This window comes from Malus domestica, chromosome 05 (assembly GCF_042453785.1).
Source record: "Malus domestica chromosome 05, GDT2T_hap1".
NCBI classification, from domain to species: Eukaryota; Viridiplantae; Streptophyta; class Magnoliopsida; order Rosales; family Rosaceae; genus Malus; species Malus domestica.
This window is the reverse complement of record NC_091665.1, coordinates 15,594,943-15,607,439: the sequence shown is the minus strand read 5'-3', so window position 1 is coordinate 15,607,439 and position 12,497 is coordinate 15,594,943. Positions and strand designations below refer to the sequence as shown.

General features: G+C 37.0%; 1 long non-coding RNA gene across 2 annotated transcripts; it reads left to right on the top strand.

The window, feature by feature from the left end:
- Positions 1–4,263: 4,263 nt before the first annotated feature.
- LOC103437335 (uncharacterized) lies at positions 4,264–6,203 on the top strand. Of its 2 annotated transcripts, XR_011581287.1 has the most exons (5): positions 4,264–4,988; positions 5,370–5,473; positions 5,577–5,624; positions 5,722–5,848; positions 6,006–6,203. It is a non-coding gene; the product is annotated as an uncharacterized lncRNA (long non-coding RNA). The 2 variants fall into 2 exon arrangements; XR_011581286.1 differs by lacking the exon at positions 6,006–6,203 and having other exon boundaries at positions 4,848–4,988; positions 5,722–5,948.
- Positions 6,204–12,497: the final 6,294 nt, after the last annotated feature.

The window sequence follows — 12,497 nt, the reverse complement described above, 5'->3', positions numbered from 1 at the left end:
TATATATATATATATATATTTGTAAGTCATGCGGATTAGTAGTAAAAAAACAAGAAAAAAAAGTTTTACATATATTGATTTAAAAGCAATATATTGAGAGGGTGTGAGTTCGAAGGTTCTTCCACTATGCAAGGAAGAACTTTATCAGAAGAAGAAGGTTATGGGCTGTTTTATCCTAGGGACGACATGGTGTTTGTGAACTGCTTGCACATTTTGGGCAGAGTTGCGAAACGTCTTAAAGAGAGCGACTTAGTCCGCGACTCATCCCAAGAATCATTCACCACTCAAGGCTTTTATATTTTTCGGGTAACTTCTTTTCTTTCTATTTCAGTTTACAACACTTCACGTTTTCAACTTTTTTTCACCCAAAACTATGAAAATAAGCTATTTTAAGTGTTTACCAAATACCTTTTTGAGCTTAGCTTTTTTTAATACACACTTTTTATAAAAGCACTTCAATACTAAACCAGTACGTAGTACCTACTAGCTTTTTGGTTTTTGTTGGTTCATTGTGGCTGATGATTGGAAGACGACATTATATTTTGTGTTGTTGATGTCCATGTAGATGAGCTACTTGTAAGAGTGCCACCAGAATAACCAATTTTATTTAGGGGTGGTTTGGGAGTGAGGTGCTTAAAAAAAAACACCTATGAAAAAAAACTGTGAGGGCTTTAAGTGTTTGGTAAACTGAAAAAAAAAGGCTTATTTTGGAAGCTGCTGTGAGAATAAGCTGAAATCAAAGGAAAAAGCTGAAGCTGCTATTTGTAGCTTTGGAAAACTGGCTTTTTTTCAAAGCACACGGAGCTACAGTGCAAAGACCCACTATCAGACTGTTTTTTTTTTAAAAGCACTTTTACAAAAAAGTTTACCAAACTCTCTGCTGATTTTTTTTCACAACCGCTTATTCTCACAGCACAGCCGCTTATTCTCACAACAGCTTTTTTTTCAAAGCACAACAATACCAAACCAGCCCTTAGCAAATGAATATCAACAGTAGACAAACTATAATGTTTGCCTACATTTACCAAGTGGCATAACAGTTGGTGTACATTATACCAAATGCCAGAACAGTTTGCGTTGTTTCAAATGTAGACCCACTTTAGATCTCAATTATTTCTAACAAGTAAAATTTTATATTATATAATGAACAAATTTGATGAATAAATTTGGTGAGTAAAGTATTACTGATTTTATAAAGCTTATTATATTAACATCCCACATATTATTGATTACCCCTCACATACTTAATACATCATACAATTATTTTTCAATTAAAATTCATGTTAATACGCCCCTACATACTTGCCCATAATATCCTGACTCCCAACACTCTAACATACTTCTTACAGTTTCTACTCACTCCACACTTTTCACTTCTTAGGTGCAAGTGAAAAATCATGAAGTATCCTTCACTTTAAGTAGGTTTTTATCTCAAACCTACCCTATCCAACACTCTAACATACTTCTTACAGTTTCTACTCACTCCACACTTTTCACTTCTTAGGTGCAAGTGAAAATCATGAAGTATCCTTCACTTTAAGTAGGTTTTTATCTCAAACCTACCCTATCAAGATAGTAAATTGAAATTGAAAATCGATCAATGTAGTCCCTAAAAATGAGTGTCGCAAATCAATGTGGTTCTCTCATCACAATTTTGTCAAAATTCTGTTATGTACTCATGTGACACATAACTGAGTCCTACAAATCTAATTAAATATTGTCATATAATTAAAAATTAGTATATGCCCACGCACACAGAGTGTGAATTTGTATTATTTTTGTTTTTAAAATTGAAGGAGAGAAGAAGAGAGTGCACTACAAGAAAAATGAGCTTTAGGTACAAAACTAAGGACCAAGGAAGAAAATATCGGTAATATCGAAAATATCGGTAGTCCGAAAACACGGAAATATCTATGGAAATATCGGGATAATATCGATATCGATAAAAATTACATGGAAACCACGGAAATTGTAAGAAAAACTTGGAAATTTTTATTGAAACTTTGCAGGATGTTTATTTAGTCAATTATCTATTAGTTTATCACAAAAAATTGGAAGGAAATGCATTGCATGATGGATTTAACATTATCAAGTTGATTATATAGCGAGCTAACAAACATTGTGAGTGTAGAAAATATGTAGTAATTAATAAAAGAAGTCTAAACACACCATAATCATTTATATATAATGAATTAGTACAATATTTTACACTTTATACATTGCATGGTAAGATACATGAGTGACTTAGTACCACATAGAGTTCTTATGAGGTTCAAAACATCTTTATGTGTAGAGTAGGTGTATTTTAGCATATTTTCACAAAAATATAAGTGATATAGTGGTCAAGGTGTTGAAGGAGTAAAAGGGGAAGGGTTCGAATCCCCTTGGTGTTTTAAAGACAAAATTATATTAGTTTCCAAAAAAAAAAAAACACAATTATATTAGTATTTTATTACTTTTCAAAGACTTATGTCGACATCCACACTCATCTTTCTCTCTTCCCTAAACGCACCCACACCACACAAATTTCTATCATCTACCCGTGTGTGTGTGTCTCTCTCTCTTGCCCACATCACTCTCTTTCTCAGCCAAACAAAATCATATGTTCCTTTTTCTCTCCTTCTGTGAGAGTATCTTCCCTCCCGTGTTGGTGAGGGTTTCTTTGTACCCATTTTCTCCGGCGTCGACTCTGGCTTCGGCTGGAGTCGGTCGCCTTTTCCCCCTTCCTCCTCCTGTTTTTCTCTTGTTTTTCCCTTCTCGGTCTGTTCCTCTGTCTTTTCTTCTTTCTCTTCTTCTTCTGTTTTTCTTTTTGCTTTCTCCTGTGTTTTTTCTTTTCCCCCTGCGTCCTTTCCCGATCTGGCCATGTCCTCCTACCCACCCCCAGCAGCGATCATCCTCCTTCATCTTTCAGATCCGGCATGCAGCTGCTTTCAAACCGCGTTTTGCTGCGGTATTTCGAGAGGGTGCGTTGAGATCCGGTGTTCTCATCGGCTCGGGTGCTCCGCACCACCACCATTTCAATGTCTCTCGTCGTCGTCGGTTTCGGGATTTGGAGTTCTGGGTATGTTTCTTAATGGGTGGAGATCCCGAGTCGCCGCCGATCCACAGTTCCCCTTCAAGGTTCTGATGGAGGAGGTCTTTTACAGTCGGCCGGAGCTATAGAAGCTCCGGCGTTCGTCTCCGACTTGCACAGTTCCGAAATTTCACGATATTATCGCTATTATCGATATTATCGTGAAATTTTGACGAAACCCCCTTGGATACCACTTAAAATATCGGTTTGGGGAACAACCGGATAATATCGGCGATATATCGCCGATATTATCGATATTTTCTTCCATGCTAAGGACACAATTAAGAATTTTGTGTTTGTTTGACCACTCAAAGGCTGAAACAATTCCCATTCCATAGAGGGCACCAACTATAGTGCCCAATGTAAAAAAAAGAAGACACAAAACAGTTATGGGCACGGAAACCGTGCCGAGTAGGGTCAGATGACAACTTTTTTACTCAAGATGGGTACAAAAAACATTTTGTGTCTATAAAAATTGTTTGTCAGCAACTTTTTTTTACTGTATTAGAAAGTCCTTCATGCAGTGACACATAACCAACAATTATGTTCTTAAGGTCATCGGTCTTCGTGCAAAAGTGTAATGGGTCTTCAGATAGACAAATGAGTTAATAATTATAATTTTTTTTTATCACACTAAGCTAGAAATTGTGTCTAATAAATATTAATAATAATAAATCACTTTATAGCAAAAGATATGTTGGCACAATTATGGATTTGTGCCTTTATTCTAGTATAAATATCAGTAATCATATTTTTTTTTCTTAAGTTACAAACACACGAAAAGTATTTTGTGCCCCTTGATTTAGTATTATTTAAATCATTTGGTCTTAATTTAAAACACTGCTATATAAATCACATTATAATCAATAGCATTGATCTAAGTTTTGTCCAATAGAGAACATATTTTGAGTTAATTTTACATATATAAAATAAATGGGTAAACGGTTACTCATTTATAACCGCAGTTAATACTCATAACCGTTTATTTATCTAAACAGTTACCCATAACCGTAACCATTTAATTTAAATGAACGTGTAACCACGATTACCCTGCCAATCTCTAATGTTAAAGACACAATGTTCTGTCTTCCCTTGAAGTCTGGACACAAAGTCATATTTAAGTATTAGTTTTTATCGATCGCACAACCCACTCGGTTTCAAAAGCAGCCTCACCCACACTCACTCAGCCTATTCAAACTCTCCTTCCTCAGATTCATTCTCACCCGTCTCTCTCCAACCCCCTTTGTCTCACTACCTTCATCAGATCAAATCGTGGAGGCTCCTGAGTTCCATCGTCGCCAGAAAACCTTGGTAGGAACCCTCCACACACGATCTCCACAAAAAAGGATCTCGGAGCGGTGGAGGGTTGGGATCGGCAGAGAGTTTGGAATCGGAATTGGAGGAGGTATTCGCAGTTTTGATAAATGCAGGGTCATGGAGGGGCAGTTTCTAGGGTTGGATTAGGAGGCATTCGAACTCGTCTTCATCCCAATACTCGAAGCTGGTGAAGGAAGGTTTGGGAAGATGGATGCATGGTGAGTCCGAATCGGGAATCGGGAATCGGGTTGGGATCCGGGTCTGGTAGGGATGGATCATGGAAGGTGAGTCGGGTTGGGATGCGGAGGTGAGGAAAGGGCGGGTGCGAGTCGGAAGAGGGAGTGAGGAGTAGTCGTCATTGTCCTCATTTATTTCGTCGCCGTAACCTTCGAATTGGGAGTCGGCGATATGGAGGGAGGAGGGAGAGAAAGAGCAGTGGGAGAAGAGGAAGAGGAGGTCCCTGTCATTTTTAAAGTACGATTGTATACTTGTAACATGTGTTGGTTGTTCAGGTGCTATGGATACAAGTTAGCAGGTCCCTGTCATTGCTGTTAATGGTTAAGCCTCCAGTTTTCCTTGTGGTTGTTGGAATGGGAAGGTATGAAATTCGCCCTATTTCGTTGTGTTTTTCTGTTATCACGAGATTAATGCTTTAATACCATAGTAGAAATGGGAATTTATGCTCCTTTAGTTTATTTCAATTAAGTCACTTTTAGATTAACAATTAGCATGCTTCCAGTTCTAGGACTTTATATTTACTTGTTGGGGAGTTGAGTTTTTTTATACAGTTTGTAAGTGACCCCACTTCACATACTCTGCAAGTAGCTAAACTTGGTAATGAATTTTTATAGGCAAGTCAGATGATTTCTCAAACATGAACTCAAAGACAGATAGTAGAATTGATATAAAAGTAATGATGTATTTTATATGTTCTTAGGGTGCACTCCTTGTCCAATGATGTGTAATTTTTGTTAAAAAGGTCGTACCCAGTGCACAAGGCTCCCGCTTGATGCAGGGTCTGGGAGAGGTGAATGTCGGCTAGCCTTACCCCCATTTATGTAATTTTTGTTACATAAACAAAAGGTTTGTCTCTTCGCAAAAATAATAATCCAAAAGTTATTATGTGATCTTTTGATTGCCTTCGTATCCAATATCTTAAATCCCATGGTGTATTCAAACTGAGTAGATTTGATGGACATTCTTCGTCTTAAGAAGAGCCAGACTTATATTATGGGTGAGAAGCAAAATTCATTTGATGAATTTGAATTTAGTAGTCTCTGGATAGCGTCTTAATAACTTGATGGGTTGAATGAATTGGCATCTACTTGCAGATTCTGCACATCAGCTTGTTAGCCTTTAATGCTCTTGCAATAAAGGGCGTTTCAGTTCTCTGGTGATAGTTGATCAGTGTTTTCCTAGAAAGAAAATGCCAATGCAGTTCTCCTTGTTGCAAGCCAGGTGAGACTTATGTACATCTATCCTCTCAAAACCTTGCACATTTCTTGTTCTTTTTAAAGTTTACTTTCTCTGACCACTGTGAAATATGTTTGCCCTCCAACTGTTGAACTTCCCATCCTTGGTGAAAATGTGACTTGGTCTGCGATCTCTCTTGTAGGCCAAAATGACATTATTTATATTTAGGATAATTATCAACTTTTGTCGTTGTAAGTAGCAATTTACTACAAAGAAGTATCAACTTTTGTCTTACTTATCCACTTTTGTCGTTGTAAGTAGCAAGGTACGGTGATGTTCTTATAGTGGAAAAACTTATATATTTCAATTGCATACTGTTGGAGGTTCTATTCTTATGTAATTATCTTGTTTTACATTACTGTAATCATTAAATAATTGAGTTTACTAATGTTGTTGTGTAGGAGGATAGGGAAAAAGTATTTGAAGGAAAACTTAAACAGAAATGGAAGATCTTCTCCCGATGATCATCTTCATTTTAAAAAATTAAACAGAAATGGAAGATCTTCTTTTTTATCTTTTTTATTTATTTTTTATTTTAAAAAATTAGAGATGTTAAAATTACGTAAGTTATGCTTTTGGGGAGATGACCATACACAGATTCTTAATCACCACTGTATACAGTATTTATCTGAAAATGCCATACATAAAACATCCGAGACACGAAAAAAGTGTAAATAAAAAATCAAATAAATTCAACAAGCACACGTAACTATTTTGTAATATATGCATGCCAACTATTTCTAAATCTCCATATCAAAAGCAGACCACGTTTACAAATTGTTGTAAAATGGTGGATGTTCGCGCTGGCCACTAATCCACTAAGCTACAAGTGGGAAGAAATGTTATCAGCACAAACACCGTCGATTTTACAATACATTATCAACACGAGTTGCTTTCGTGCCAGTGGAAAGAAACAAGAAATAATGGCCTTCCCTCAGATCTGCTGGAGTTGACAGAAGGCCCACTGCCGATCTCATCTCCCTCACGATGCCCACCGTCAACACTGTCTTCGGCCACACCTTCGTGGTTGGGTTCATCTTCGCTCTCAGCCACGACTACCTCCTCATAAGGAGCAGGCCCCGTCCAAGCCCAGACTACCTCCTCATAAGGAGCGGGCCCCGTCCAAGCCCAGTGATGGTAGGGTGATCGTTCGGGGTCCAAAATAATTGGGAGCACTAAAATTATTAGGGTGATATATTTATATATGTTTTCATAAGAGTATAAATTTATAAAACTTGGTTCAATTATAAAGAAATTTAACTAGAATTGGTGGTTTTGTTATTTGAAATTAATGAGGATGTCTTGGGTTCAAAATACCATGTGTGGTTATTTACCTTTCAATTTTTACAAATTTCTTTTCATAAGATTATAAATATATAAAATTTGGCTAAATAATCAAGAAGTTTAATTAATGGTTTTTGTTGTTTAAAATTAACTAGGGGTCATAAGTTCGAAATGCTAAATGCATGTTTATTTTTTTCGATTTTTATGAATTTTTGTTTGGTTGTTAATTTATTTTTAATTAGTAGCTAGTAGCTATGTAGGTTGTTATTTTTAGACATTTGTTCCAATTCAAGTCTAATCTTCAACAAAAAGTAATGTGTTGACCAAATTTGCAAATTATATGACGTGTCATCAAAAAGTTTAATTTAATACCCATTTATTACTTATACATATCAATTAAATATTCAAAACATCATTATTTTTTTGGCCTAATCAGATAAATGGTCCATGTGATCATAAGGTATTCGAAAGATAGCCCCTATGGTAAAAAAAAATCGGATTTAAACCCTTGTGGTCTAAGTCTGTTAGGATTTATGCTCGAAATTATGTCATTCCTCAGTTAGTAGTTTGCAGGTGGGTTTCACGGGTAAGACTAAGATGATCATTTCATCATTTCCATTTCATCCCTTACATACATAAACACAAGTTTGGCACCCAGTTGCCCATCAGCTTCCATACCATTGTCACAGATAATTGAGTGAACCATTTTTCCGTCTTGCAGCGACATCATTCGAGCACATAGCTCCACACATGAAACATATGCAACATAAATTGATTTCCAGTATTGTTTCTTTAAACTATAAACGACAATGCCCCAAATTAATCGTGAAAAGCACAAATTAACTTTCAGATGTTCCTAAGTTCATTGAATTGGATGGAATATGCATTGGCAATCAAATTATTCTTCTCAAGTTCCCTATATGAACAGCATGATAAATATACAATCAAAGATCATTAAGTTATATGAAAATCATAAACATTGACATGACATTCGTAACTATGAACAGCATGATACTCCTGCCATGGATTTACCTAACACGATTGTGACTAGCAACCTTCACTACTTGTAAATATAAGTTCATAACGATTAGGTGAAACTCCCTTATATTTTAGCATCAGATTCATGCATGCAAATTAAGTGTGCACCCTCAATCAACATACACAAATAAGTTTTCAATCAATCAGATAAGTAAACCACATTCATGTTTTACGAAACAAAAATTGAAGGTAATCAATTTATAAAAAACATATAATCATGGCTTCGAATTCACCTCTAACTAAAAAGAATTTAGTTCTTCATGTTCATAACAATTGAAAAGCAATCTGAAATAAACATGGAAACAAAACAAGGGAAGAAAGAACTCTAGAAACTCCAAAGGATGCATGTAGGCTTGCGGCACACTCCTCATTCTCCAATGGAAGCCACGACCAGGTCTTGTCCTCTTTCTTATGCGGTAAAATATGGATTTCTGAATGGATGGTGGTGTAGAACGAATTATGGTGTGGTGGGTGGTGTTTTTACGGCTGAAAGGGGTGTAGAACTATATGGGGGGTGGTGGGGGTGCAAAATTATGGCTGAAAACACATATTTATAGCCTAGGGTTTTGACAAATTCTGATGGGAAAAGGCTTAGGATTTTCGACAAAGGCTTAGGCCTCAATCCAAGGGGGAAAAGAACTAGGGTTTGTACAGATTTTAGGGTTTCTAGAAGGGTTTGGGGCGCCACTTTTGTAGGGAATTCTAGAAACAATGTTATGTGGCTGATTTCTAGAAGAACAAGGCCTAAAAACATGCAGCACCAATGTAGGAACAGATAAGGCCTTCTAGAAAGGTTTCTAGATGATTTAAATCAGAAATTAACTCCCCCTTGTAGCAGGAATTAAGTTAGGAAAAGATTAGGATAGGATGAGATAAGGTTAGTTACAGTTTGGATAAGATAAGGCAGTTTGGATAAGGTTTGGATAATGTTCCTTCTTTCTTGCTGATTCCTTATCTTCCAAGTCTTGAAATAATTTCTCCAGATTTGTAGCACATTCCTAGCTTCACTTGATCTTCAAAAACGTCCATTCCTTGTGCTCTATATGCATGCAATCCAATTCAGCCCAAAAGTGCTTTAAAATGCTTCAAAATGCACTTTCTTGCCAACTTTGCCATTAGGACCTACAAACACATGAAAATAGCTTAACACACTATAATAAACACAAACTCGCTATGAAAATGCAAGAAAACAAGCTAACTAAGTCGCATAAATATGCTTCTATCAAGGTCAAGCTCGAATTTTTGAGCCCCCGACACCATTTCCATTGCGGATTTCAGATTACCCATTTTTAGTACTTGTTAATCTTGGTGTTCTTGTCTGCAACTTTGGTGATGGTGGGTGTGGCGAGAAAGTCGGAGACGCGAAATCGGGCACGAGAAACACCCGAATTTGGAGATAACATAGGGGTTTTTGAAGAGGGTTTGAGGAAGATGTAACCATTTGAGGGTCTGAAAGATTTTGATTTGTTTTTGTGGCGAGGAAGATAAGACATAGACAACAAGTTTGGCGGTGCGGTTGTGGCCATCATCATCGTTCTGAAAGGAGATAAATGGAAGGGATGAAATGACCATCTTAGTCTTACCCGTGAGATCCACCTGCAAGCTACTAAAGGAGGAATGACAGAAGTTCTAATTTCAAGCATAAATCCTAACAAACTTAGACTACAGGGGTTTAAATCCAAATTTTTTTACCACATGGGCTATCTTCCGAATACCTTATGACCATGGGGACCATTTATCGATTAGGCCTTATTTTTTTAATTGCGTATTGACAAGGTTAATAAATAAGAAAAAACACCTCATGATTTATACAAAAACACTTTAAAAGTTCTGATGGAAAACAAAACTCATATCTATCTACTTATAAACCTAAAGTTATTTTTGTTTCCTTCTCACGATAATAAATTAATTTTTCTGTATTTCTAAATTATTAAGTTTGAAGTGATTTTCCAAGTATAATTTTATCGATGTCTTATGTGTCAAAACAAATAATTTTCTTACATAAAGTGGGGCACATTTTTTAGCATCATTCTGGTCCTTAAAAATCTCTAGACCAGCCCTGATAAGAAGGGACTGCGGCTTCGTCTACATTGGCAAGCTTGACATCGAGCTCCTGCAATCCAATGAGGCACTGATGGACTAGAGCTGCTTCCTGTTGCGATCCTCTTCAGACATGGTGGCAGCAAAAAGCTTCATGTGATCTAGTGCTGGGGGTGGTGGGTTGCAACTTCTCTTTCTGCTAAGAGCAGGGAGGATGGTATAAAACTTTTCTTTGATCTTTCTTGGCTTTAGTTTTTGTTTCTCTATGTTTTGCAGAAGTTGCTGATCCATGAAGACGATATCATGGAGCTGCTACGAGAACGGCCAAGTCATGAGGCAGAGCCAGAACCAGAGGACTTCAGTCAATAGTAAAAGATGGATGTTTTGAAAAAGGTTCAGACAAAAGTATGATGCTGACATGCACTAAAAATTTATGGAACATGCGTGGCACCATAAGGACAATAATAATAAAATAAAAAAAAAGGAGATGGTGCATCCTCAGGTGATAAGGAAAGAGAACTGATGAGCTTGAAAAAAAGTAAAAAGCAAAGGAATTGTGCAGTGAGAAAAGGTTTTGAAGTTTGGTGCCAATAGAAAAAAAAATTAATTAACAAATAAAAGGGACAAAAGGAAGTGGCAAAATAAAAGGTTCTGATACTTTTTATTTATGTGAATGATGTTAGCTTAAAATATTTTCACAAGTTCTATTTACTTTAAAGCAATTTATTTATCATGGACGGTTTTACCGTCTACTGCTTTAAGTTTTTATTTATGAGAATGATACTGAATTAAAGCCCTTGTCACAAACTTTATTTACTTAAATGCAATTTATTCACTATGGTTGAAATTACCACCTATTGCTTTAATTTACTTATTGTACTTTTTTTGTTAGGGTAAATTACATAGTAACCCCTCAGGTTTGAGGTCTATTACAACCCCAAACAACATCTTTAAAACATTTCACTTTCATACCTCACGTACTATTTTATTTCAAAATAATACATCCGTTAGATTTTCCATCCATTGATCCGTTAAATGCTGACGTGACTGCCACATTTGTGCCACGTGGCAAAAAATAATAATTTTTTATTCTTTTAAAATATTATAATAATTTATCCAATTAAAAAAAAAGAAAAAAAAACTCACTCATATTCCCTGTTGCTCTTTCCCACTCTCCTCTGCGCTCTCTCTCTCGTTCTCTCTTCTTCCTCTCCAATCCTTCTCCTTCTTCCTCTCATCCTTCTTGCTCATCTTTCATTTCCCAAAACGCCCATCTTTCTCCCCAAAATTCCCTCAAAGTTTGCCTAGCAGACCTCCCCAGATCCTTCAACTATGGCTTCCTCGAAAAGTATTAGGTGTTCGGCCCCGATTCCCGCCTCCAAATGGACACCGACCACCAAATCCCTGATGCAGTTGCTGCTGAAGCTGGACTCGATACCCGCGGTGAGGCAAGCGAGGAGAAAGGTGAGTCGTCGGATTGTGGGGCTGCAGGAGATCGTGGACCTTCCCCTTGGAGTCGATCTCGTCGGATCGTGTCGTCGTTGAAGAGGAGCATGATGGGCGGTGATGAAGAGGTAGGGGATGATCTCGGCGGATCTGAAACGAGGAAAGTCAAATCCGAATCAGAGAAATGTGGGGGAGAAGGAGATTTGAGCGTTTGTTTGGATGAGATTGGGTGGGTTTTTGGATGGGAGGGGAGGTGAGGTTGGGGGGCTGGCGGGGGAGGTGGGGTTAAGGTGGGAATGGGTGTTTGGGTTGCAGGGAAGAAGATGGGTGGGGAGGGGTTATGGGGAAGGTGGGGTGTGGGTTCTGCGTTTTTCAGTTTTTTTTAATTTTTTTTTATTTTAGAAGATTTGGGTTGTTCAAAAAAAAACCTTTTAACGTGGCACACATTTGGCAGTCATGTGGCACAAATATGGCAGCCACGTCAGCATTTAACGGATTAATAGATGGAAAATCTAATAGAGGTATTATTTTGAAATAAAATAGTACGTGAGGTATGAAAGTACGAATCGATATGATAGTATAGCAAACAAATACGAGTGTCGCACCCACAAGGATTTGTAAAGTCACCAAACTAAATCCAATTTTGTAGTACCCACTAGAATTAAAATAACGAAAACAACTAAACTACGAAATTCAAATAATTAACCAAAGAGAAGTTGAACAAGTAATCTTAAGTGCAGTAAATTAAAGAGAATTTATGTAAATAATTTTTGAAAACAATGGTTGAAACACTAGGTATCCGACTTCACCATATCAATCCAATTCT